The 25,637-nt window shown below is 31.5% G+C and overlaps 1 protein-coding gene, 1 long non-coding RNA gene and 1 pseudogene across 3 annotated transcripts in view; 1 reads left to right on the top strand and 2 right to left on the bottom strand.

Annotated features, from left to right (window-relative positions):
- LOC117160564 (adenosine receptor A1) overlaps positions 1 to 25,637 on the top strand; it is a 378,459-nt gene that overhangs the window by 206,729 nt on the left and 146,093 nt on the right. The window contains exon 4 of the mRNA XM_033341395.2: positions 15,276 to 15,310. The gene's annotated coding sequence lies outside the window, so the exon portion shown is untranslated. The remainder of the gene's footprint in view (positions 1 to 15,275; positions 15,311 to 25,637) is intronic.
- Positions 1 to 25,637, bottom strand: part of LOC143302508 (uncharacterized) — a 116,810-nt gene that overhangs the window by 75,041 nt on the left and 16,132 nt on the right. The window lies entirely within an intron of this gene.
- On the bottom strand, positions 20,853 to 20,970 carry LOC117160577 (5S ribosomal RNA; annotated as a pseudogene).

The raw sequence follows: 25,637 nt of genomic DNA, 5'->3' as shown, positions 1-25,637 counted from the left end.
GAATTGAAGTGTTTTTAACGAGGCGATTAGGAGAGAGAAATGAAGTAGAATGTTTGCGCGTTTCGAGCTATTGCATACTCTTCGTTCTTCTTTAATTGGTTGCGAGTTGTTGATTGTTGTAAATAGCTGATTTTTAGAATTACGTATTATTTTCTAGGGATTGAAAGTTGACTTTTACTGTTGTTGATATTTATGCGCATTTATATTTCTACGAGTATCACTAAAGAGATGAAGCCTAGCACAAACCCAAGCAGAAACCTGTTTCACTTAGTAAACATTGCAATTGGTATTTTACTTCCGATTTTTTATGTATTTTTGCGTATTTGAATTCCTTACAGGTGCATAAAAATTATGAAAGTCTTATGGATAAATGAAATGCAACTTAATGTATAACGCAACTTAAGTACCTGTTACGTAACATACTGTTGCGTTAAGTACTTTTAACTAAAAATATGAAATTGGAATTGACTGTATGACATCTTACATATACTTCCATTAATTGATATTTTCTTTGTTTCGAAAGGAACGATATGACTGAGATGAATAAAATAGGAACAACTTAGCGTAGCGCTGCCCACATGGATTTATTATTATCCACAATACTCGCCGCAAACCTGACAAAAAAAACGACGCTGTTCACTCAGTGATGAACAATGTCAATTTTACTCGTACATCTTATATTTCCTACTCAACTATGTGTTTCCTTGGACTTTTGTTAGATAACTGTGTATAATGTTGACGTTGCCTCAACAAAGCCTACTCTGTTGGCACGCGCTTTGCGGACTTCGCTCGTAACTGTAGATGTACATATTTTATAATGCGATTTTATTTCCTACAATATAAATATTCCTACAATTGGGGGGGAGGTAATTAATAGGGTAGAGATAAATTGATAGAAGATTAGAACTAAAATGTTATTAGAACTAAATACTAAATAGACTCTATATAATAGAATACTAAATAGACTAACTAATAGAGAACTAAAATAGAACTAAATTGTATTAGAACTAAAATTACAATTGGAATAATAAATTATATGTTTAACATGATAAAATAATTGAAAATAAAAAAGGGCTAGGTATGTTTTATAATCTAAAATTTGCGATATTTTAAAAATGAAAAAGTTTTATTCCAAATCTTTTTGTACGTTCTTTTTTCTCAAAAGTTCAATGGAATAAGACATTAATCTTGAGATTCCAAGAGATACTTAGCGCAAATTGCTGAATTTCATCAGGAAATCGATTTAGAGAAAAAGCGTAGCTCGGTTAATCGGAAAATACGATCTTCCTAAGCACGTAATCTAATTAAACGGGTGTATGTTACGTGAAAAGTACCTATGTACATTACATACTATACTGGATAGCAGAAGCCTTACTCAGATAAATACGACCATGTTCTTCAGTAAAACCATTCTCTTCTATCATCGGCGTTTTTACCACTTATCGACGGATTTCTCTTATCAAATCGCACGATTCCTTAAAGTTATTTACGTATTTAGAAATATTCGTTCGCTGAACGTAGTAATTCGCTGTTCTTCCTTTCGTAAATATAACGAAATAAGTGGTTACGAGCGAATATTATGTAACAGAAGATTAAATTTTTATGGTTTTCTGATTATTGCATTTTCATGTAGCTCTATACAATTTGTATGATTTAATTAACTTATTATGCAACTGTACATAACAGCTATTGACACTATGCTTAAATTTTGTGCTTTTGCAATAATCGTTTAAAATTGTTATCTAAATTTTTGGTATCAGTTAAATATTTTCTATCGAACTTTTAAAATTTTGATTTTAATTTTATTAGAAAATATTGCCATTTCTTCACGACGAGTATACTCGTCAAAAATAACTAACTGATTAAGCGTTTGACGAATACTTTTCTTCAAATAAGTACCTAACATTCACATATTAAATTCTTTAAATTCTTCATCGTCCAATTTATCGTTTTAAACTTACGTGATTAAGGACGAGTGAAACATCAATATGTCGGGTTAACATTAGAATTTAGGGCGCGCAACGATTCTTCGTTTGAATTAGCCATCGTTTTACAAAACAGAGATTATATTTACGCGTATATACAAGGTTTTTACAAAGTATAATGAATATTGAGTTTAACGAATAAGAAGATTAACGAATAAATAGGTTTAACGAATAATAAGTTTAACGAATGATTAACAATGGTTCAAACTATAATTAACAATGGTCTTGGGTTCAAACGAATCCACGGTCAACGGGACAACTCTTTACTATTCGTAGAATAATTTTAGGCATAAAAATACGATTGCTGAGACGCTCGGTAAACTGTTCGATGTGTCACTTTCCAAGGCGATCACACGAATAATAATCTGATGGAAATCTTTCTCGCTGTACGATTGCATTTTGTTTGTTATATGCTCGTTGGAAGCATCGAGAAGGTTCCAATCGCCGTTGCTAGGCAGTTTCTGTCTGGAGTTTAATTATCAATACAACGTGTGTCCCATTATATCGACACCTCCAAAGTACAATCCCATGTGACCAGGCCCGTTCTTGAGGCCGTATGCCACCAGAACCACATTTCTAGGGAGAACCATACAACCGCTCCACACCTTCGTCAGGAAAAACGTTCATCCCGTGACCGTGGCTACGTTCGGCGACCAGTTGTCACCTCGAGCCCAATTTCGCTATCACAAATCTCGAACAATTACGATCAGATCGAATGACAACAATTGCTTAATTACGACTATGATAGAATCTAGGCTAAAGCATTAGAAGACTTTCCCAAAATTGCAAAGGGAAGGCTCCGGTTTTCCTTTCATCTCCGACAAATAAGAAGCTTTCAAGTAGCGTGGAAACAAAACATAAAAATCCGAAATCGATCTTATTTCTGAAGAAACTTGTTAAAAGAACAAGAAGACGTGATCCGATTAGTGAATCGAGATTTCAAATATGATTCCTTGTTTGTCGAAACCACCGTTTCATCAAAGCGAACTGTTCCGTTCATTTTTCCCTGCTAATTCAATTTCCTTCACTATTAATGAAATTTTACAAGACATATTGTCGGTACTAATAAATTATCTTACATACATATAGCAGTACCGAATCAGGTATTAAATTAAGGGAAATTTTACGAGTAAATTGTATAAATTATACAGATCCTCTAATCTATTTCACGTGAGACTATAACATGGTAAAAACAAAATCTACAGGGTGGTTGGTGGTACAAACGGAATGGGGGTGATTCTACGCGAAAAAAGAAGTCAAAAATATAGAATAAAAATTTTTCGTTCGGGGCTTTGTTTTCGAGAAAATCGACTTTGAATTTTCGCTCGGTACGCGTGCACTTTATCGCGTCTCGTTATAACGGATCTCACTGTGGATCATTGTCTCGATGAAAAAATTAAAAAAAAAAATTTTATTCTATATTTCCGACTTCTTTTTTCGCGTAGAATCAACCCCTTTCCGCTTGTACCACCAGTTACCAACCACCCTGTATAACTTACAATTTGTACATGAAGCCGTGTATTTACCAACGTAGAAAGTCTGTAATTCTCTTGCAAAACAGAACTAACGATATTAACAAAATTTTCCAAGTCAGAAGTTATCATAATGGTGATATTTATTAAATTTTACATATTGTGTATTATAATATTCTAAATATTAATAATATTTACCAGATTCTATAGGTATTATACTGTCTAATTTCATTAATACTGCCAATTTAATGAAGTTAAATATCTAAATGAAAGTCTAATGTATTAAATGTGTACGTAATATACCATATATATAGCAACAACGTTACTCACTTATTTATTACCATAAATTTTCGTTTCCTTTTGTGGTTATATAAAATATTGTTATACAAGAAACTCAAGATCAGCTTGATATTTCAGACAATGTAGGGCATCGAAACATCAAGATGCATTCATCCGATAAGTCTGCTCGAATACAATAAATTTCATTTTAAACATTTTTTAGAAAGTCAATAGACAACGAGTTATGTCAGTTAGCAATTCCTATTGACTCAAACTATATAAACGCACAAATAAAAATATACTTTCCCCGTACAGGAAAAACGTGATAAATTCATTTTTGTTACTTTTCCGACTTTTATGTCACTTGGCGGTCAAAAAGAAGTATTTTGATATAAAATAATTGAGGAAGAAGATATAACTTAACAATAGTAATTTCTGATTACAATAAATAGTCGAACAAGGGAATGATCTTGTGCAAGAGGATGCTGGTGCAATAATTTCAAGTCATCGGGCAAATTCCAAATACAAAGCGCAATCTAAAACATTAAAGTTTCGACAGACCGCAGACAAAGAAATTAATTCCAGCAAGACCCATAGACGAAAACTGGAGCATTTCCAGCTTATTATCTTCCTTGAAATTTCCTTCTGCACCACAGAAACCCTGTCTGGTATTATCAAAAGAGGAATCCTAATTATTTACGAAGCGGAAATGAGTGCGATCTCTAAGCAGCCGGTTTAAATAACCAGAAAGCGTTTTCAACCGATCTACGCCGTTTACGTTTTCTACTTAGCAAAGATACTAGTCGTTGAGAAGGAGAAGGTTTAACGAGCGTCTCTGTACAGCTTTGAATCCTCTGCGCCGAGGTATCGAGCGGGCCTGTACCCGAAGAAGCTGGAGTTTTCGCTCGAGTTGCTCGCCGACACACTAGGGTGACGCTACTCAAACGAAATGACGCCTTTGAGCCACTTTCTAACGGCTAATTAACGGAGCTAGCCCTCTCGTTTAAGTAGCACCCGCCTTCTTTTACCGGACAACGCCGGGTAAATGCTTTATTAGTATAGTTACTCGGCAGCAGTGTAGTTGCAGAGCATCTTTTTGTTGCGTGTTTTCTCTCACCAATCGAGAACCGAGCTTTGCTCGAAAGCGAAAGAGCTGCTGCTCTCCCTCGAGTCATCGTGTTAGGTCACCGAGAAACGTTCCAGATAGTTTGAGATAATTATTTCGGAGAAATTGCTCGGTTGCACTGTCACGATTGTAGAACCGACGAGAAAGCCACTCCGTGCATCGCGAGTGCGATAATTGGTGCGGGCAAGAGCATCTGTGATTTCTCGAATGTACCCGTTATAACGTTCCAGTCGCGAACCGCTCGTCTAGCCTCCGGCAAGGATGTAATTGCGGGCAAAATAAAATGTTCGACTGTGTTAATGATTTAACTTAAACGCGTGTCGTGAAAGTGGAAGTTTTCAAAATTATAAATTTCATCGAGGAATCAAGTTGGAATATGTAATTGCGAAAAAGAAGGAATTCTAAGGAATTTATTAAAAATCTATCTATATGCCGTCGAAATTACACATTACAATTAGTTAATAATCTATCGTTTAAGGATTTTGCTAGTACACGCAATGAAATTTTTATTAATATTAATAATTTGAATAGAATAAAATTCTTCAGATTTATAAATTAATAACAGTCAAATTCGTTGTATAATTCAATTGTAATTTGCTCGTGTCTTTTTTATAAATTTCTTTGTATTTATAACTTTTATAATTTAGAATTGATGGATTTGGTAAATCATTAATTTTGCTAATGATAGGATCTCCAGATCTGAATAAATAAACTTCCGTTATTATACTTCCTTTATTATTATTGTTTTATCCTAACGTAGAAATGTAAGTTTACATTCTATTGTCATCTTGTTTTTATTTTTATATATATCGAGATAAATTTTACAATAATAATTACTTACATAAAAAAAGTTATCTTTAGATTTTTATCAATTTACATTAATTTCATGAACAGATTCCTTTCGTTTTTCTTTGTTTTTATCTTCTAATAAAAACATTAGATTAAAAAATATTTTTGAACATTAAAAGTTTACGTTTTGGATTAATTTGTTGTTTTTGTTTAGAACGATTGTATCTGTCTGTGGAAATGTTCTACACTTTTAAACATTTTCTAAATATATGAATACTATTTAATCTGAATTATGAAGATTAAAATTTGTAGTTTGTACAATTTTATTTCATCTGAATAATTTATCTCATCATTTTATATTAACACATAACTGAAAAATGTTTCTTAATGAAAGATTAATTAGATAAAAAAGTTATAAAATTATTACTAAATCTAAATCTATATAATGGAATTAACGAAGCAACTTTTTAGTCGTAACCATGAAACTTTTTTATTATTTGAATAGAAACTATTGTACTATCTATTTTTAATTTTCACGTACATTTAACAATTTCCATATTTAGCTTTAGATGTTTAGCAGTATACTGAAATGTACATGGTATACATATAGTAGTGCAATTTTGGGCTCAAAAGTTTATTATTATTTTGTAATTGTTAACTTTCCTGGGTAATTTCACTGAAACTCGGTATAAAATTTATGCGAGCACACCTACGTTGTTCTTCATTTGGAGTAAAATATTACCGTTACTAAAGCCACGTACAATTTCCAGGCAATTTGACGTTATAACGTGTGCAATAATTTGAATTAATTTTACTTATTTTCACGTCTGAAGCATCAAACGTGTTCAAGAAAGAGGTAATTGTGGGTAAAGAAGTACAAGTTCAGTCCATTTCGAGCTAAACGAGTTTAATTAATGAAAATAGATTTATCGTGTTATAAAGCATGTAAATTGAAATTAATTCGAAATTAATAAAACGTTGAAAAGGAATTTCGACTTGAATCGTGGTTGATATAAAGAAACATATTTATGAACGAAGGAGTATTACCATCGTTGCTTGTATTTTATTATATTCAGGTAGTAAATATTGTTTTTAAACAAAATATAATTAGATTTGATGTTGTAAAATGTATGTATGTAAACAATGTTGTACTTTACAACGTAATTAACTAATTAAATGATAAATGAATTTATTTTCAGTAAAATTGGTTTTTATTTTAGTACATTATACCTCCCTTAGAAAGAACATAGAAAACAAATATATTTCTATTATTAAAACGATTGACAACAGGGAGGAGGATGAGGAGAAGGAGGAAAGAGAGAGAGAGAGAGAGAGAGAAATTTAATTTAATTAATTAATAAACGATACAAAAAAATGAAAAGAATATTATACTCTCAAATTATTGGATTATAAATTAGAAGTTTGAATATTTTTACTTTGATTTTTATACTTGCTATACGTAAATATATGTATAAACGAATTGACATCATTTATTTTCATAATATAATTTCACAATTCATTTTTTTTTTTTTATTGGAATCCAGAATTCAGTTAATTAAGATCAAAGATAAAAACATGATTTACAGGAGAAAGTTCATTAAAGCATGGTGTCATATACCGTCATAAAAAAAAGAAAATTAAAATACCGATGATAAGAGGAAATTACCTACTATGTAATTCATTGGCAATAACATAAATATAAATAAATATTATAAATTTTACTATACGTTTACAAACATACAAAGAGAAAGAGGAGAAGAATCGGTAATAGCAAGTACACAATTAAAAACTTGTTTATTTTTGTAATATTAATTAATAAATCAGGCATAAAAAATACTTTTATCTAATAGGAATGTATATAATGTACAAAAATATATAAAATGTCTAAAGCAATGTATTCATTACGTTATTTATATGTGGAACAAATCTCTATATATAGGTTCCATTTCTCTAACTGCTTTCATAAAACTATAAAACTGCATAAAACAATCACAGTCTATTTATCAACCCCTTAACCACAACTACGGGCATAACCCGTAGTACGATGATCGAGCCAAACGTAAATATTACGGGCACTCTCGAACGTAAATCGTAGGTTAAGGGGTTCAAGATTATTAGAAGATGGTAGAACAAAATACTACAAAGAATCTTATAGACTTGTATACTGAACATACAAATCGATAAAAACACTGGAACATTACATGTTAAATAAGAAATAGCACGCATTAGCAAACACTATCACGAAAGCCCCGAAGCCTGTACAAACTGCCTGGCAGCGAACTTGACATGTCTTTCTAATGAAGAATACAGAGATCACTTCTTATTGTAGTACAAGACCTTTAATTGCATTTGCTTTCATGTAAGAAACGAAGGCGACAAAATTATTTATGTAACTGGAACAGAAACTTGCATACTACTCAAGCAGGGTTGATTTATGGATTAGTCGTAAGTATCATCTGGAAACAGAATGACCCAGATTGCTCTAACGAAACGTTGTATCTCTTTCGCCATAGTGGTTTATACTGTTACTACATTTATGTATCTTAATCTTCCATCAAAAGATTCTATATTTGATTTAACACAATCTTGGAATATAATTATTGTCGTACTTGTTTAAGTAAATTGTATATTTCTCTAACAAAGCAGAAATAGTATTGCTTAACAAATTATTAGATAGATTGAAATATCCGTAGCCAAGTGTAAGAAAAATGAAAAAATAAGAATTTAAATGAATCTTCCGAATTGACTAATCCAAGTTATATTGTTTTCTTTACTTATATCTTGTCACTTTTTGGGTAGCTTCACAAGCATTTTTTTGAACAAGTTTTCGTCTTTTTCACGAATGAATTCCTTCAAATAGTTTCGAGACTTTTAATAGTATATAATTTATTATTACAAAAGATATTTCGAAATTCGTTAAATTTTAATATTGAAAGATATTGAATATGCATACACTATGTACATATTTATACTAACTATACTAATATATACTATCTATGTATATATTAAAGTTGGCGGTCTATGTATCTATGTATATAGATAGTATACAGGGTGGTTGATAACTGGTGGTACAAGCGAAAAGGGGGTAATTCTACGCGAAAAAAGAAGTCGAAAATATAGAATAAAAATTTAAAAATTTAAAAATTTTTAAAATTAAAAAAGAAACGTCAATCGAGACAACGATCTACAGTGAGATCCGTTATAACGAGACGCGATAAAGTGCAGGCGTACCGAGCGACAATTCAAAGTCGATTTTCTCGAAAACAAAGCCTCGAACGAAAAATTGTTATTCTATATTTTCGACTTCTTTTTTCGCGTAGAATCACCCCCTTTCCGCTTGTACCACCAGTTATCAACCACCCTGTGTAATATCTTGTTTACGTTCTCGGCCCAAAATTCTCGAACGTAAATCATAGGTTGAGGGGTTAAAGACATAAAGAGCTAGTTTGTACACACGCACAATTCATTCAATTTTGTCTTAATATCATTTACAATATCATACATACGACGTTTTAACAATGCTATAGTATCTATTATTATTAATGCTCTTATGTACGGAGACCTCCTAGCAATGAGCTTACGTATTTAAGTATTAAGCACTGCTTAAAAGGCAAAAAGAAAGTTATTTAAATCCGATTCAGCGAAACGATTAATTTTAAATGTATACGTGAGATTATATCAGCGAAACTTGTACAGAGACTTTGCAAAAAAGGTTCGTATTGTTTTAACGCATTTGCGAGAGAATCCGATTACGTTTCTCAAGCGTCCTTTGTGATTCGACGAAAACAAGAGGCACACAATAAATAAAACCAATTTTATTTGCATTAAGCTAATTTAACACTGAAACTCTCTGATGCAAGCTATAATGATTGATACGTCCTCGTTGGGCTGTGATTAAGAGCGACGTAAATTTAATTGTTGACTGCTTTTAGCCCCTAAGATAGAAAGACACGTTTGAAGCGTGCCATGCTGTTAGGATTATAGTTAGTTGCAAGTTTGTTTAGGATTAGTTTAAGGTTAGCTTACGATGCAACTTAGTTCAGAGTTTCTTTGGTCTTAAGCGTTGACTTTAGTAAAGACTACGAATGTTATTTGTTTAGATGTAATTGACGAATCTTATTACTCTGGTTCTTTCAAAATATTTAGCTATTATGATGTTAAGTTGCTTGTAAATGTGCCTGCGTATATCTAATTGATTACAAAAGTACATGTCTTTCTTTTTATTCATAACAAAGTTGATAACTTGTGTAACTGATATCTATAGCAAGCAAATTTTTTGTTATTAAAAATTGGGTGAATTTATCAAACAGCTACCTCCCCACCGATTTCGACGCCCTTTAAATATATTGTCAAGGTCATCGTTCCAAAGAATTTTTTCTAACAGATAACGAGTGCTCGGTCTAAGTTGCCAAATTATCATATATGTATCATATATTTACTTTGTGACAAACACATACATACGTACATACATACGTATAACGCGGCTAGCTTACACAAGCTGTCATCTCTTACAGCTTAAGCGTATCTACCTCTTTCCATTTGGAATTCAGTGACTGGAATTGTTATCATTTTTTCCTTTACCTATACATCGCTATGACATTATGAGGATATTAAAAACAATTTTATAAATGTTAACAGGATTGTTTTTAATGTCCTCCTATATATGGCATAGCGATGTATAGGTAAAGGAAAAAATGATAACAATTCCAGTCACTGAATTCCAAATGGAAAGAGAAACTTCTTGTAAATTTTAACAGGAAGTCCCGATAATAGCGCGTTATATATATGAAAATGTTATTCAGAATGATGGCTTTGATAACAACCTTGATAAGATCAGAGGCGTGGAAATCGGTGAAGAGATAGTTATTCGACAGATTGGCCAAAAAATGTAAATTAAGACGAAGATTCGTTTGATATAGATGAATTGACCTTTGAGTATTCATTAAAATAACAAAATGTAGTAAGAGAAACACCTTCTGTTTTTATAGTAATAAAAATCGAGATCAGAACATTCTTGTTGGTCTCTTGACTTTAATCTTGCTTTATGACTGGAGAAATATTTTAATACAAAATTAAGCTAAAAATGAAAATGGAGCTTTGTAGAAGGCAGATAATATTTTAGTATTACGGCAAGCAATATTTTTAAAATTATGAAGAGGGTAGAAAAATACATATTGAACCGTAAACAAAAAGAAATAATTTTAGTTACACGGAATTAATCTACGACATAATTGAAACGTGGCTTACTGTCTAATGTTCCGATATGACACACGAATATTCTCATTTTTTTCTTCTAATTTTTTTCTGTTCAGGAATTATCAACAGGAAATATTTTAATACAAAATTAAGCTAAAAATGAAAATGGAGCTTTGTAGAAGGCAGATAATATTTTAGTATTACGGCAAGCAATATTTTTAAAATTATGAAGAGGGTAGAAAAATACATATTGAACCGTAAACAAAAAGAAATAATTTTAGTTACACGGAATTAATCTACGACATAATTGAAACGTGGCTTACTGTCTAACGTTCCGATATGACACACGAATATTCTCATTTTTCTCATCTAATTTTTTTCTGTTCAGAAAGTATCAACGCTTAAAAAAGTATCAACAAATATCTAATAATACTTTCTTCTGCTACGAATATGTACTATTTTTACACAATCTCTTAGCTAATTTCGGTAGGAAAATTGTTCGAAATACTGCGACGAAATGGAAACGGTATAACTCTCTAGTAGAATTTCGACGTGTCTGAAGCAAAAATTCTAATTTCAACTTACCTACGTCATACTTATAAAGATCAATTCGATTAAATATTGGTGAAGCATTTCGTGTTATGTATTAGTCGAGGAGGGTACTATGACACTATTTATAACGTTTGGAGTACTGCAGCGTTCAAAAATAATGTTTAAAGATTAATCATTTATTGGAAATAGACAATAATGAATATCGTTAATCGTCAAAAATGTTGCATTTGCAAGCTTATAAGAAATTCTCAGACTATCGAACTATCCATCACCATTTATATCGTTAGTCATTCAAATATTGTCAAATACGTACGCGATGTTCGAATCTAATCTCACAGTTGGTATAATAGAAACGATAAAGAATAGATTTTTCCATGGATGCAATACTGTTGCACGATGCGTTGTGCAAGGGACACAAAGGATCGTGACAACTGAACGACCTCTCGATTAAATTCACGATTTGTGGACGGAGCCACGGCCGAAAAGGAAGAAAACACAAGCGAATTTATTACGTCTGTTCTAGGCGTTTGCTATCTACTAGTCTGTCGAGGAGAAAACATATCCCGGCCAACAGCGAAAATGACAGAGAAACGTGTACGCTTCGATTCACAGCCGTCTAAATCTTACACCTGCATGAAATCTGATTTCAAAGGTACAAGCGAGGCAAATTTCATATAACCGAAACGTTTCTGTTATTTATGCGGAACAGAGTGTGTTTCGTGTACTGAAAAATCGATTTCCTAGCGACTTGCGTATCTAGGCGTTGCCGAAACGGTGAAAACAGGCCAACTGCAAACCTGTTTCAATGACCAAAATGATCGATTTTATGGTTGTTGGAGAATACGAGAGCGTTGATAGTATAAGCAACGGCGAATATGTGTTGTGCATTACTTATAGAATATTTATGTTGGTATTACGAAACATGTTAAAAGGTCAGTATACGTCAATAACATATGAACAGAGTATGTGTGACGTAATCAGTAGAAGTGCGAATGGCAATACGGAATATGCGTAAGCACAGTTTATTTGAAATAAAGATAAATAATAATAATAATATAATAAAGAACGAATCAATAATTTCAACTGCTCTGTACCTTTTATTTTAGAGATGAGGTATGGAAAGTTATTTTGTGTTAAAATCGAATAAATCGTTAAAAAAAAGCTATTTCATTCGATAGCTAAATAATTAAATTGATCAAATAAAAGATTATTTATCTATTGAAGTAAAATAACGTGTATTCAAAAATTTAGTCAAATACAATAATATATTATTTAAATGATTGTTTTAAGAATATTTTCTTGTATATTTACAATCCGTAAATTGGAACCTCGCAATAAAAATAATATTTTAAGATCAACGTTTATATGACAATTTTCAATATTTGCGTTGTATTTAAAGTTTTTTTTATGATTTCTTTGGATATTGTTTTATAATTATTATATTATTATTATCTATAATTGTACAAGGAATTTCTAATATATTCAAAATAAATTTTTCGATTTATATCGCGAACTACCCCTTTCGTTATTTTATTGTTTACTTCTCTTCCTGTTATAGCTCCGCATCTACTTTTATATTCTTAATAATATGCACTAGCAGTAAGAAATTTCGTATTTATCATTGAAATCACCAAAGCAGTCAAAATGACCAGTTGCACCATCTTTGATAATAATTTTATAGGTTCATTACCTTTTGAAGAATTTGAATGATTTTTTGTATTTTTAAAAGTTATTAAATGAATTTTAGCAAAATACATAGATAAATTGTCTGTTTTTCTTGCAAAAGATACGTAGTATCCAGCATTAAGAAATATAAAAATAATAATTGAAAAAATCTACCGATTTATTTATTTACGTACTTAAGAAAATTTTTTTAGTTAAAAAATTTATATTAGCCAAGTAGAACCTAATTAGCAACAACTTCTTCTCCTGTTTATAAGTATATACATGTCCGTAATACTCTACTGTTATTTCTATGCAACGTATGATGAAATAAAAAGTCTCACTGGAACGTAATTTGCATACATGTTCAACGTACTGAAACCGTTATCTGGTATCAGCCTTCTAGACTGCACGCATTATTTTCTGATAGTGAAACCGTAATATCCAGTTTGCATAGATAATGAATTTAATTCCTTGGCGTTAAAGCATTGAAATGAATGTTTATTTAAAATTTGTTTATCGCAATTTTAAGATTTGGTACATAAAAATATACATATGTATATTATTAGCTTTCAAGATATGTTATTTGTTGAATATTAGATGAAGCAGACGAAATTCCTACTCTTATATCTTGCTTTATAATATAAATAATATTTAAATAATAACTAATCTTAACACTTAATTAATATAATATCAGTAAAGTAATAACCACTGGTTTATCATAGGTAAATTAAACAGCTATATAAATTAAAAATGTTAAAGGTCATATAAGTAAGATTGAATAATTTATTATTATTCAATATCAAATAATACTTTACGGTAATTACACGTAATATTATAATACCATGATATTATTTCAGGACGATAATGTGAAAAAAAAATTTTGCACGAGGTACAATTTTAAATTGTAATCTGAATTTTTTGTAATGGTTTATCTACTTTCTATTACGTTGAATGATATATTATCTGTGATTAATAAAAAGCTACGAAGAAACCTGGAATAATTACAACTGGCGAAACTATTAAAGTTAATTTTCATTTTGTAGAATCTGATTACGTGATGAACAGTGCAAATTGATGTAGACAAAGTAAATAATTTAAAGACATTGGTTGCCAAGATTTTTTTACAAATCAAAACAGCATGTTCTACGAGTGAAGTAACATGATACCAAATTTATAACGAAATCTGATTCTATACTTTCCCAGTTTTTTTCAAGAATTTTAAACATATTCTTTTGATGTTATATGATATTTGTGAATTAATCTCCGTTTCTCTGCATTTATTACTTCGTGAAAGTATTACTGTGTGCAATATACGCTTGCATGTATAATATACCCTTACATATATACAGGCTGATTGGTAACTGGTGGTACAAGCGGAAAGGGGGTGATTCTACGCGAAAAAAGAAGTCGAAAATATAGAATAAAAATTTTTCGTTCGAGGCTTTGTTTTCGAGAAAATCGACTTTGAATTGTCGCTCGGTACGCCTGCACTTTATCGCGTCTCGTTATAACGGATCTCACTGTAGATCGTAGTCTCGATGGAAAAATTAAAAAAAAAATTTTTATTCTATATTTTCGACTTCTTTTTTCGCGTAGAATCACCCTCTTTCCGCTTGTACCACCACTTACCAACCACCCTGTATATTTTCTGTTAAAGGTTAATAGCTATTTGACACATTTTTATGAACAGAATTAAAATTATTTCATTCATCATCCAAATATTGTTATGAGTACTTTACCTTAAATATTTTATATATTTTTGTATATTACATACATTCTGTACTTTTACACTTTCAATTTTCGCAAAATAATTGGAAATGTCTGTTAAAGTTAAAAATTGGAAATACTAAATAAGGAGTAAAAATTAAATAGTAATATTTGGTAATATTTTTCAAATGTGAAGATCATGAATGTTAACTAAAATTAAGAAGACAATTCAATTATAGAAAGAGTCAATTAACAATTAATTGATATTCGATGAATTTTCATGAGAAACAAAGATAGGAGTAAAATTAGAAAGTTTGAAATATTCATCTCTTAATTCACACCTTAATGCCCTATCAATTTTGATACAGTTTAGAATAATCATTAATTACATTTAACAGGTGATATTTATTATTAATTTATCATGTAAAATTTTGCATACTTACGATTTATGTAGACGTGTGATTCATAGATTTACAATTTATACTTTCTTTAATTTTGTTACAGATATTGGAGTACTACAATACATGCAGCTTGTAAACGTAAGTTCCACTTCTTTACATTTTAACAGAATGAATTTATATTCTGCATCTTTCATTTTATATCTTTTTCATTGATAAAGTATTTTATAATTTTGAACCACTAACAAAAGCAAGCCACATGTTTAAGGTAGATTAAATAAGCTACATTAATAGCATAAAAATACTTTAAAAAATTAACATTTTAAGTGTAACAGAAAATTTGTATAGATACATAAAAGAACATATATGTATTCCTTTTACAATCAATTTTCTTTAGAAATATTAACTTTTTATGTTGAGCTCTCAATTTTTGGAATTTTTTACTATTTTTATATGTGTATAAATTTTTTATATGGTTATGTTTATGTGTTTATGTGCTATAATATACATATTAACATTTTACAGAATTTAACATTCTGTATTTTATGTTAACAAAGCAAAACCCTATCATACTTTAATTTATGCATCAGTAAAGTAATAATCAGTAATAAATATAAAAATACAGAGAATAGTTAAATTAATAGCGGCTTTTCATTTCAAAAAAAAAAAAAAAAAATTTCGAATACCAACGTATATATCTAAACGCTAGTAAATTATATGAAATATCATATTTCTCAATCGTCTTATTAACAATAAATTAAAAATGATTTTTCTACCAAATAAGAACCGATTATTTTACGGAAACGTATTTACCTTTAATACGATGTGATTAAATTACAAAATTTCAAGTAAAATGACTTGTTTCTTATGATCATTGTAGCTGTGTATAAAATATCTTGACACGATAAAATGCAGTTTTAAAAGTTAAAAAAAAATGTTCGTGCAATGGTAGTTGAAACCGGCGGATAAAATTGGCAAATTATATATTTCACCGTGATCGGCTATTCTGTAGAGTTGTAAACTTTTAAAATGTATTAATAGATAATTTAAATTTATAGATTGTTGATTCCATAAAAAAGTAATAAATGCTGCTTTTATTAAGTACAAATTTATATGTATGTTCTTCTATAAAATTTATATAATGTAACCATAAATCGATTAAAATACTTGTATATACATATGTATATCTATATCTGTCTACATCACATCTCTTAATTGATATGATATATTGAATCAATTATTTTTCGATTGTTATTATCGTTTTATAGCAGATATCTCTACTACTGGAAAGTGTTTTGGAGTGCGATGATTGCACACAGAGTGAGTCAATAAAAATTACTACTCAAAATAAAGCTTTACCCACAAATTATCGTTTCGTTTAGAATCTCAAAACTTGTGTCGATTTTCTCAAATCTTTGTTCCTTTATAGTTGGTACAACATAGAAATAAACAAAATATGCGCTGCCACGTAAAGACGTCAAGGTCACATTGATATTTCAGAAAACATAATTAAAAAAAAAATTGAAAAATGTTATTCATTTGATCAATCAAATATAACAAACCTCGTTCTAAAAATTTTTTTATAAATTCAATAGATTATAATTATTTCGAGTGGTAAATTCTATTAACTCGTCCGCTGTACGAGAAGAATTTATTTATTGCCAGACTAACATAATATGTATAGTTGAGCAAATTTATCACATTAATAACACGTTGTGAAGAAATTTATAAATCTTATATACAAAAAGGGTTAAATCTGATATCTTGTTGTTAAAGCTGTAAAAATTGTTAAAGCTGATATCTTATAGACAAATAGGGTTAAATGATGATTACTTCGTTATGTATCCGCAAGTAAGTACACTAAAGTAGATAAACATATCTACCAAGAAATAAAAAATTATATTCGGCATTGACAACATTGATCTCAGAGTTATGTTATTATACGAAATAAGGTACATCAATGTCGAAAAGATTGATTAGTATTACACTATAAGGATGGATAAATATAATATACAGGGTGGTTAGTAACTGGTGGTACAAGCGGAAAGGGGATGATTCTACGCGAAAAAAGAAATCGAAAATATAGAATAAAAATTTTTTTTATTATTATTCTTTTTTTTTAATTTTTCTATCAAGACAACGATCTACAGTGAGATCCGTTATAACGAGACGCGATAAAGCGCACGCGTACCGAGCGAAAATTCAAAGTCGATTTTCTCGAAAACAAAGCTTCGAACGAAAAATTTTTATTCTATATTTTCGACTTCTTTTTTCGCGTAGAATCACCCCCTTTCCGCTTGTACCACCAGTTACCAACCACCCTGTATATGTATATACTTTCTCGTAATATGTATTTATTTGTATTTTTAATTTTTTCGCACAAGTACATCGGTTTATTTAAAAAGAATTTCAGAGTACAAAGACCGCTACCTACCCTACTAAGCTGCGGATGTTTATACAATTTAAAATTTTTATGAATACATTTAAAGAAACGCAATATAAGCAAACATTCATCCCATTGCTTATAAATATTATAGTCAGTACTTTATTTTGCATATTTTGCATATCTTGTAAATTTTTTAGTATTATATCTGTATATTTTTGTACATTTAAATTCTCTATAAATGCAAAAGTATTCATAGCTTAGTAATAATATTTTAATATCATTGAGATAAACCACTTCCTTTCTTTCGCAAATATTTCTACAATATTGATTAAATAATTTTTATGTAGATACTTGTAAAAATCTTGAAAATTTTAGTACGTACTAATATACTAACCTCCAGGATACACATTTGTTTAATATATCGAAAATTACTATATTACCCTATGGGGACAATTTTTAACAAAAAGAAGTAATTACATTGTTGGAGAATAATGCGAACGACGAAATTACTTCAAACGATAGAGCGGGGATTATTAATTCGATTGAGGATCTTTGTCTACGCCGGCTTTTTTAATTCGTCATTAGCGTAGTAGCTTTAATTACGAGCATTAATGTCGTACATTAATTCCTTAGGTTTTGTGTCTGCCTTTATCGTTTCGAAGCCATTAAATTCGTTTCTTACAAAATTGTTTTCGTTTCTCGACCGAATAAAAAGAATGACTGATTTGTCTGGCGTTTGAGTATTTTTCTCTCACATGTATTTTTCTACATACAGAGTGTGAGGAAATGGACGATATTTATCAGCTGTGAGTGTATGTAGCAAAACACTTTGAGAATTTGAAGAATATCGGCTCTTATATTTAACTTCGTTTACCTCAGAGTGAGAAACATGAAGTGCGAGTGAAATAGAAAGAAAAATTCTTCAGCTGATCTATTGAATTATAACAGTCAATAGATTATTTATAGCATAAAATTAAATTGTTTCTAATTTGAAAAATTAGCTCCAAAAGATATATTTGTTCATAAACTTTCTTTATTGATTTGGTCTTTAAAATCACAACTAACAGACATCATTCAAATTTTGTTAACACCTTGCATATAAGTGCATCATAGATTCTCGTATATCGAGAAATATGTATGTGTAATATAGAAATATATAGAGTGGTTGGTAACTGGTGGTACAAGCGGAAAGGGGGTGATTCTACGCGAAAAAAGAAGTCGAAAATATAGAATAAAAATTTTTCGTTCGAGGCTTTGTTTTCGAGAAAATCGACTTTGAATTTTCGCTCGGTACGCGTGCGCTTTATCGCGTCTCGTTATAACGGATCTCACTGTAGATCGTTGTCTCGATGGAAAAATTAAATTAAAAAAAAAATTTTTATTCTATATTTTCGACTTCTTTTTTCGCGAAGAATCACCCCCTTTCCGTTTGTACCACCAGTTACCAACCACCCTGTATATTGTACAGTTATATTGTAACTTATTTTATAGAAAGATGCGTAATCTATTAGTTGTTGGACGGAGCAACATTGAAGCGATAGTTACTATAGTTTTGTGATGGATACAAATTTATATAGTAAAATCATAGAAATCATAAATTATGAAATAATTTATTCATGTAACGTACGTACGTGTGTCTATTAATGTGAAACAACAAAAAAAGATTTTGCAATGGACTGAAACCGAACAATTTGGCGTCGCACACTAGATAATATGAGGAGATCGATTTGGACATAACTTGTTTCTATAGAGTGTTATTTTATTGTAATATTATTATTTATAAAAACATTATTTCATTTCCTAGTTTGAATGTTATAAAAAGTTTAATATTTTTTTCTAGCAGGGGGGGGGGGCATTTGAGGCCCGTGGTTCTTTTGAGATTTATTTTTTTCTATGACGAGGAGAATAAGCTGCAGTAAAAGAATGTTGATCTTGAAAATCATGCTTAAGATCAATTTTGGACGATATTTCTGTTAGAAATCTCCGTCGATCCAGAGGCGTAGAATCACGCTACGGTGGCTTTTGCATTTACTTTTTACTTACACTCTATACATATGTGTGTAAAATGTGAAATAAGTGAAGTGTGCGTGTTTTATACAAAATCCACTATATAACAGAATAAGGCCAACTACTATTTAGTCGCTACTTCGTTCACAGCTCACAGCTCCATGTGTGGTCACAAATTAAATCGTAAGGCAAGAGGTTAATTACGTAGCGCTACTTCTATCATCATACCTTGATAGTAAATTGCAAACGTTATATTTGCACGTTATGCTGCAACACGTACATGTTTGCAGGTACTACATAACTATGTTGAGAAATTTCAATAGAAAAGCATTTATATTAGTATATGAGTGTTATATTTTCTTCATTTATAATCCTATTAGTGTAATCTTCCTGAGGTTTTTCTACTAAAAAAGATACCAAACATAATTATGTTTGAATGTACGATATATCATTTAAAACAGCTGTTGAACTTTTCTTTCTGTTTCATGTTGCATGTTTCTCACTTCTTTCAGTATACTCAAGAACGTGTATCTAATGAGGCAATTTTGTAGCTGTTGGTTGATATTTCGCATTAGTATGAATAACAATTTTCGTTACTTCTTTATGTTCTTCCCAACATTAATGCACATATTCTTCCGATTCATGGTTAAATACGCTGTAACTATACATATACAGCTATGGTCTAGAATAGGTATACAGGTGAAAAGCTGAATGCAGTGTGAATGACGATTGAGGACCAGGGGAATGAGATCAAATGGTTACGTTAGAATTGAAAACGATTCCGGAAATATACGTGAAGATTGAGAGTGCATGGTGTTACGTAGAGTTCTAATTACACGTGACAATTATGTGTATTGTACGTATAAGGAATCGAGAGCGTCATGCAAGAGCAATCTTTTCTTTCTTTTTTATATATATTTTACGTGGAGGAAATCCGCACGGACGCCAGGCCGCTTCTGGGGAAAGCGGCGTGGTAGTGTCGGACTCCAACCGACTAAAAAAAGCTCCATGATAACCGTCCCGGCTGCGATCGAGAGAGGTCCGGGAATCGCTGTGAGCGTCGCAACGGGGCCTCCCCCGCGCGCCTAATACCACCGCTGATGGAGCGGTGTGTGACCATTGTCATCACACCGCCTCGTCGCCGGAGCCGCCGTGCCAGGCAGCCCGGGTTCCCCTACCGGACTGTTTGGCGGCCCCGAGGCGCTGAGCCGCCAAGCGCCCAAGCCCGAAACCCATGGGGAGGGGGGGAGGGGTGGTGGTGGTGGTGGTGGTGGTGGTCCCAGCGCGCTTCGCCAACGCCACACGGAGTCCCAGGCGTTCACCCATCCAGGTACTATCCGTGCCCGGCGCTGCTTAACTTTCGTGATCTGACGGGAACGAGTGCATTCAGCGCGGCCAGGGTGTTGGCATGCAAGAGCAATCTGAGAATCGTTTATGAATCAGCTGGTCCTCTGGCAAGTTGTCGTGTGAGAATCATATGTGAAGTCGGTCGCAAGTTATGCGGAAATGTTATAAAATTGCTAAAGTATACTAATAAAGTATACTAATCTATATATTGCACATTTAGATGCTGTAATTTTAAGGAATTATTATCTATAACTACTACCTAATCTACAACCATGCTTTTGTTTCAATAAGACTCAAAATTAATTTTGTCAAAGGTATTGGCATATTATTTTATGCTAATCTTTATATATATGTCGGGTTATCGTTAGAATTTAGGACGCGTAACAGTTCTTCGTTTGAATTAGCCATCGTTTTGTATAACAGAGATTATATTTACAGGTATTTATATTTACAAAAATGACTTTTACAAAGTTTAACGAACAATTGTGGTGTTTAGACACGCAAGATGCAATTGACAATGTTCTTGGGTTCGATAACGAATCCACGGTCAACGAGATAACTCTTTACTAAGCGTAGAATACTTTTAAACACAAAATACTATTGCTGGGACGCTCGGTATAAACTGCTCAATGTGTCACTCTCCAAGGCGATCGCACGAATAATAGACTGATGAAAATTTTCCTCCCTTTACAATTGCGTTCGTTTGTTAAATACTCGTTAGAAGCATCGAGAAAGTTCCAGTTGCCGTTGTTAGTTTCCGCCTGGAGTTTGATTATTAATACAACGTGTGTCCCGTTAAATTGGCACCTCCGAGGTAAAATCACACGTGGCTAGGCCCGTTCTTGAGGCCACAACCACATTTCCAGGGAGAACCATACAACCACTCCACATCTCCGTCAGGTAAAACGTCCATCCCGTGACCGTGGCTATGTTCAGCGATCAGTTGTGTCGCCTCGAGCCCAATCTCACTATCACAAACCTCGAACAATCACAATCAGATTGAATGACAACAATTGCTTAATTACGACTATGATAGAATCTAGGCTAAAGTATTAGAGGATTTCCCCAAAATTCAAAGGGAAGACTCCGGTTTCCTTTCATCTCCGACATATATACAGGGTGGTTGGTAACTGGTGGTACAAGTGGAAAGGGGGTGATTCTACGCGAAAAAAGAAGTCGAAAATATAGAATAAAAATTTTTCGATTGAGGCTTTGTTTTCGAGAAAACGATACGGTAAGTTATAACGGATCTCATTGTAGATCGTTGTCTCGAAAATGTTTATTCTATATTTTCGACTTCTTTTTTCGCATTGAATCGCCCCCTTTCCGCTTGTACCACCAGTTACCAACCACCCTGTATATAAATTTATTGTATTGAGGTGGTATGGTGATAGGTGCGTCAGGAACTACTCTTGGTGTTTTTAGCGAACAATAGTTTAATTAGAACTAATCAACAATCAGAGTTAACAATTAACAATTAACAATTACACTTAACAGACAACAGGTAACAACTAACAAATAACGATAGACACCGAGAGATCATTCGACGCGTTGCTATGCAAATAGTACCGAGGAGTTACACATTTAATGGCGCAAGACAGACTGCCTGCCCTTTTGTTTCGGATCGCGCAGATTCTTCCCTTCGTAGCCCATCGATATCCCCCACTAGCGTGCATTCATTAGATGTGCCGCCAGTGCTGGCACGTGTATGCTCTTCCGAGAATTCGGCGGAAAGAGTGTGAAGATATCGATGGTACATTGGGCACGTCGGTGTTGCGCTTTGGCGGCATCGCGCTTTGCATCCGGAGCCGTTGAAAAGTTCCGTGGCCCGTGCCGCCACAGTATAATAAATATTACAATAAATAGTGTATTTATATAGATTATTTAACATTAACTTCGCGGAAGCAAATTTCATTTCTATAATTATTTTATTAATTCCAGAAACAAAAATCTTGGAATCCAACATTTTTTCGAACTTGATGGTTTTATGCCCTTTAAGAACAAAATTTTTAACTTTTCTACAGAAAATGTAGTGTTCTGAAAATTCAGATCAAATGTATCGAAAATAAATACATTTACTATTTAATTGATATATAGTTTGTTAATATGCACAGTTATATGTATACATTGGGCATATGTATATACGTAATATATGTTAGTAAAAGGTTAAAAGAGGGCGTAATTCCTTGACTCTTACTTGTACTATAAGAAATATGAAGCTTCATAACGTGCCAATCTTATCCACCTTTTACATTTTTATTTATTATTTCACTTTTATTTTTATTTTATGATTGAACAATATAGTTTTTGGTTACATTTGACATTGTAAGCATAAAGAGTTTTATACATTTAACCTCTTAACCTACAACTACGGGCATAGCCCGTAGTACGATGATCGGGCCAAACGTAAATATTACGGGCATTTTCTTACGTGAATCGTAGGTTAAGGGGTTAAATATCGTTGCAAACAGCCGGACCACAATTAAAAATTACAAGCACAAATTATAAGCACAGTCTACTCTACCAGACATAATGTACACAGATGAGCCAAATTCTCTTTCCTAACCAAATTCTCATCAATTTCTGCGACGTTTTGTTATATGTACCCGTATCATGTTCCAATTGGACAGAATTCTTTCATTCATTGAGTAAAGTCGGCCGTTTTGTTTTCAATGTGGACTTAAATCGGTCTACTTGTTCGCAATAGACTATAGCTGCAATCGCTCGTTTGAATTCCGGTAGCTCAAAGTTCATTCCCTTTGCATGATTCACTGAACAATTGAATGCTAGATTCTTCGCAAACAGACTACGTATTACATACTGGCAGTGCGAATGACTTGTGGATTTCATCAGTGTTCCATATTATAGTTTAATACTATAGATTGATCTAAAAATGACTCGTGTTTCATGTTCAATATGACAGAAAAGAATTCTCCAATCAAAATGTCTTTTCTTAATATAATACAAGATATAATATAATATAATTTTCATGACATAAGCGTATTCTGATTTAAATAAGTAGAATTAATTATTCATGTCATCGACAACTTGTTCAATAGCTTTACGAATACTATGAAAGAGAATATGAAAAAATAATTTTCAATTATTTTAAACAACATTAATACATTTCAAATGACATCTATTTGATAAACTAAACTAAACTAAAATTAAAACGAAAATCAATTTTTTCGTATTATTCCAATTCGAATTATTGTTATAGGATTATAGAATCACGAATTCTACTTGAACAAATTATTAATTAACTAAGCGATACATATAATTATTTCCAGCAAATTTTCTTCACAGAATTTTTTAAAAATGTATTTCTATAATTAGTAATTGATATAGAAAACTGTTTGTCCAGTTCCTACTGTTTAAAGAACGTTCGCTTCTGAAACGATTAATTTCTTTTACTGGCGTTATTCTGCCAAATTAAATAATCCTTTTTTTTTTTTAATAAGTAAGTTTATTCGTCCATATGATTGCTTGTTAGTAAGAAAAGTCATTAAGTTTCTAATGAACACTCAATATGAAGGAAAGTCTATTATGCAGACAATATTTATAACGTTTGTTGTATTTTTCAAAATTGAATCTTACGTTGAACAAGATAGTTATTTATCATCTTTTTGCAATGTAGTACTCCATTCAACAGGATACCAGAATTAGTGAGCATAAAATTATTTCCATAATTCTTTCTACTAGTTCCTTGAATTTGAAATAAAATTATTTTCAATATCTTTCTTGCAGAATTCTGTTGGATAACGTCTGCAGTAACTGTTATTTTGATGTAAAATATTACTGATCTCTCTTTTTCATCTTTTATGCCTGCCCTACACCGTGCGCACATATAAGCTGTTAGAATTACATATACTATAAGCTTTCGTGTCCTTTGAATTTTTCATTGATATTTTGAATTTTTTATTTTATAGAATAAAATATATATATTCGCGTGTAAATTCTATGTTACTTTGTACACATTTGATAGATGTCGATATTTATTGTATTCAAATAAAAGATTTCAAATTTTATTTTTTTCCGATAAACCCAGATTATCATGATCTTCAATCTTTACAAAATTACTTGAAATTCTTTACTTGCAGAGCAAAAGCACGAAAAATATGGTCAAGTTTGTTAAAGCCAAGAAATAGCATTTGTTCAATTGCGCAACTGCAAACTCGCATTTCTTCTATAAAAATTGCATTAATCTGCTTTTTACCTGACGGTGACAAATCAAATAACAGCTCGTATCTCGTTTTAATTTACCTCGACAAGTTAATCGTTTTACTCGTACTTTTGCGATAATATCGTGCAAACATTTTTTTTTTAGGTCAAGAAATTTACGAAATGGTAGAATAGTGTAATAAGAGTTATAGGAGAATAGTGTTATATACTCGCATACAAATTTCAATATCTAATGCAATATAAAATCAATAGTTCGGCTGCAAACTATGATTCAGTTACTATAAAAATAATACATATTTTTAAGTTCTCAATTCTGACAATTACTATTGATTAAATAACTGCAATGAATATATAACAAATATCTTCCTAAAAAAGACACTATACAGTGTACAGTGAATCACAGAATTATTGATATATTTTTAAAAAGTTATTATTCCGATGGAATTAATATTTTATAGAATACTCTTTTTGCGGTGTAATGTTGATACCGATGACATTACTGTTATCATAATTTTGTAATGTGAAAACAGGATAAAAAACGATTAT

The sequence above is a fragment of the Bombus vancouverensis genome, chromosome 1, assembly GCF_051014615.1.
Source record: "Bombus vancouverensis nearcticus chromosome 1, iyBomVanc1_principal, whole genome shotgun sequence".
In the NCBI taxonomy this organism is placed as follows: Eukaryota; Metazoa; Arthropoda; class Insecta; order Hymenoptera; family Apidae; genus Bombus; species Bombus vancouverensis.
This window is presented reverse-complemented; position numbering and strand designations above follow the sequence as displayed.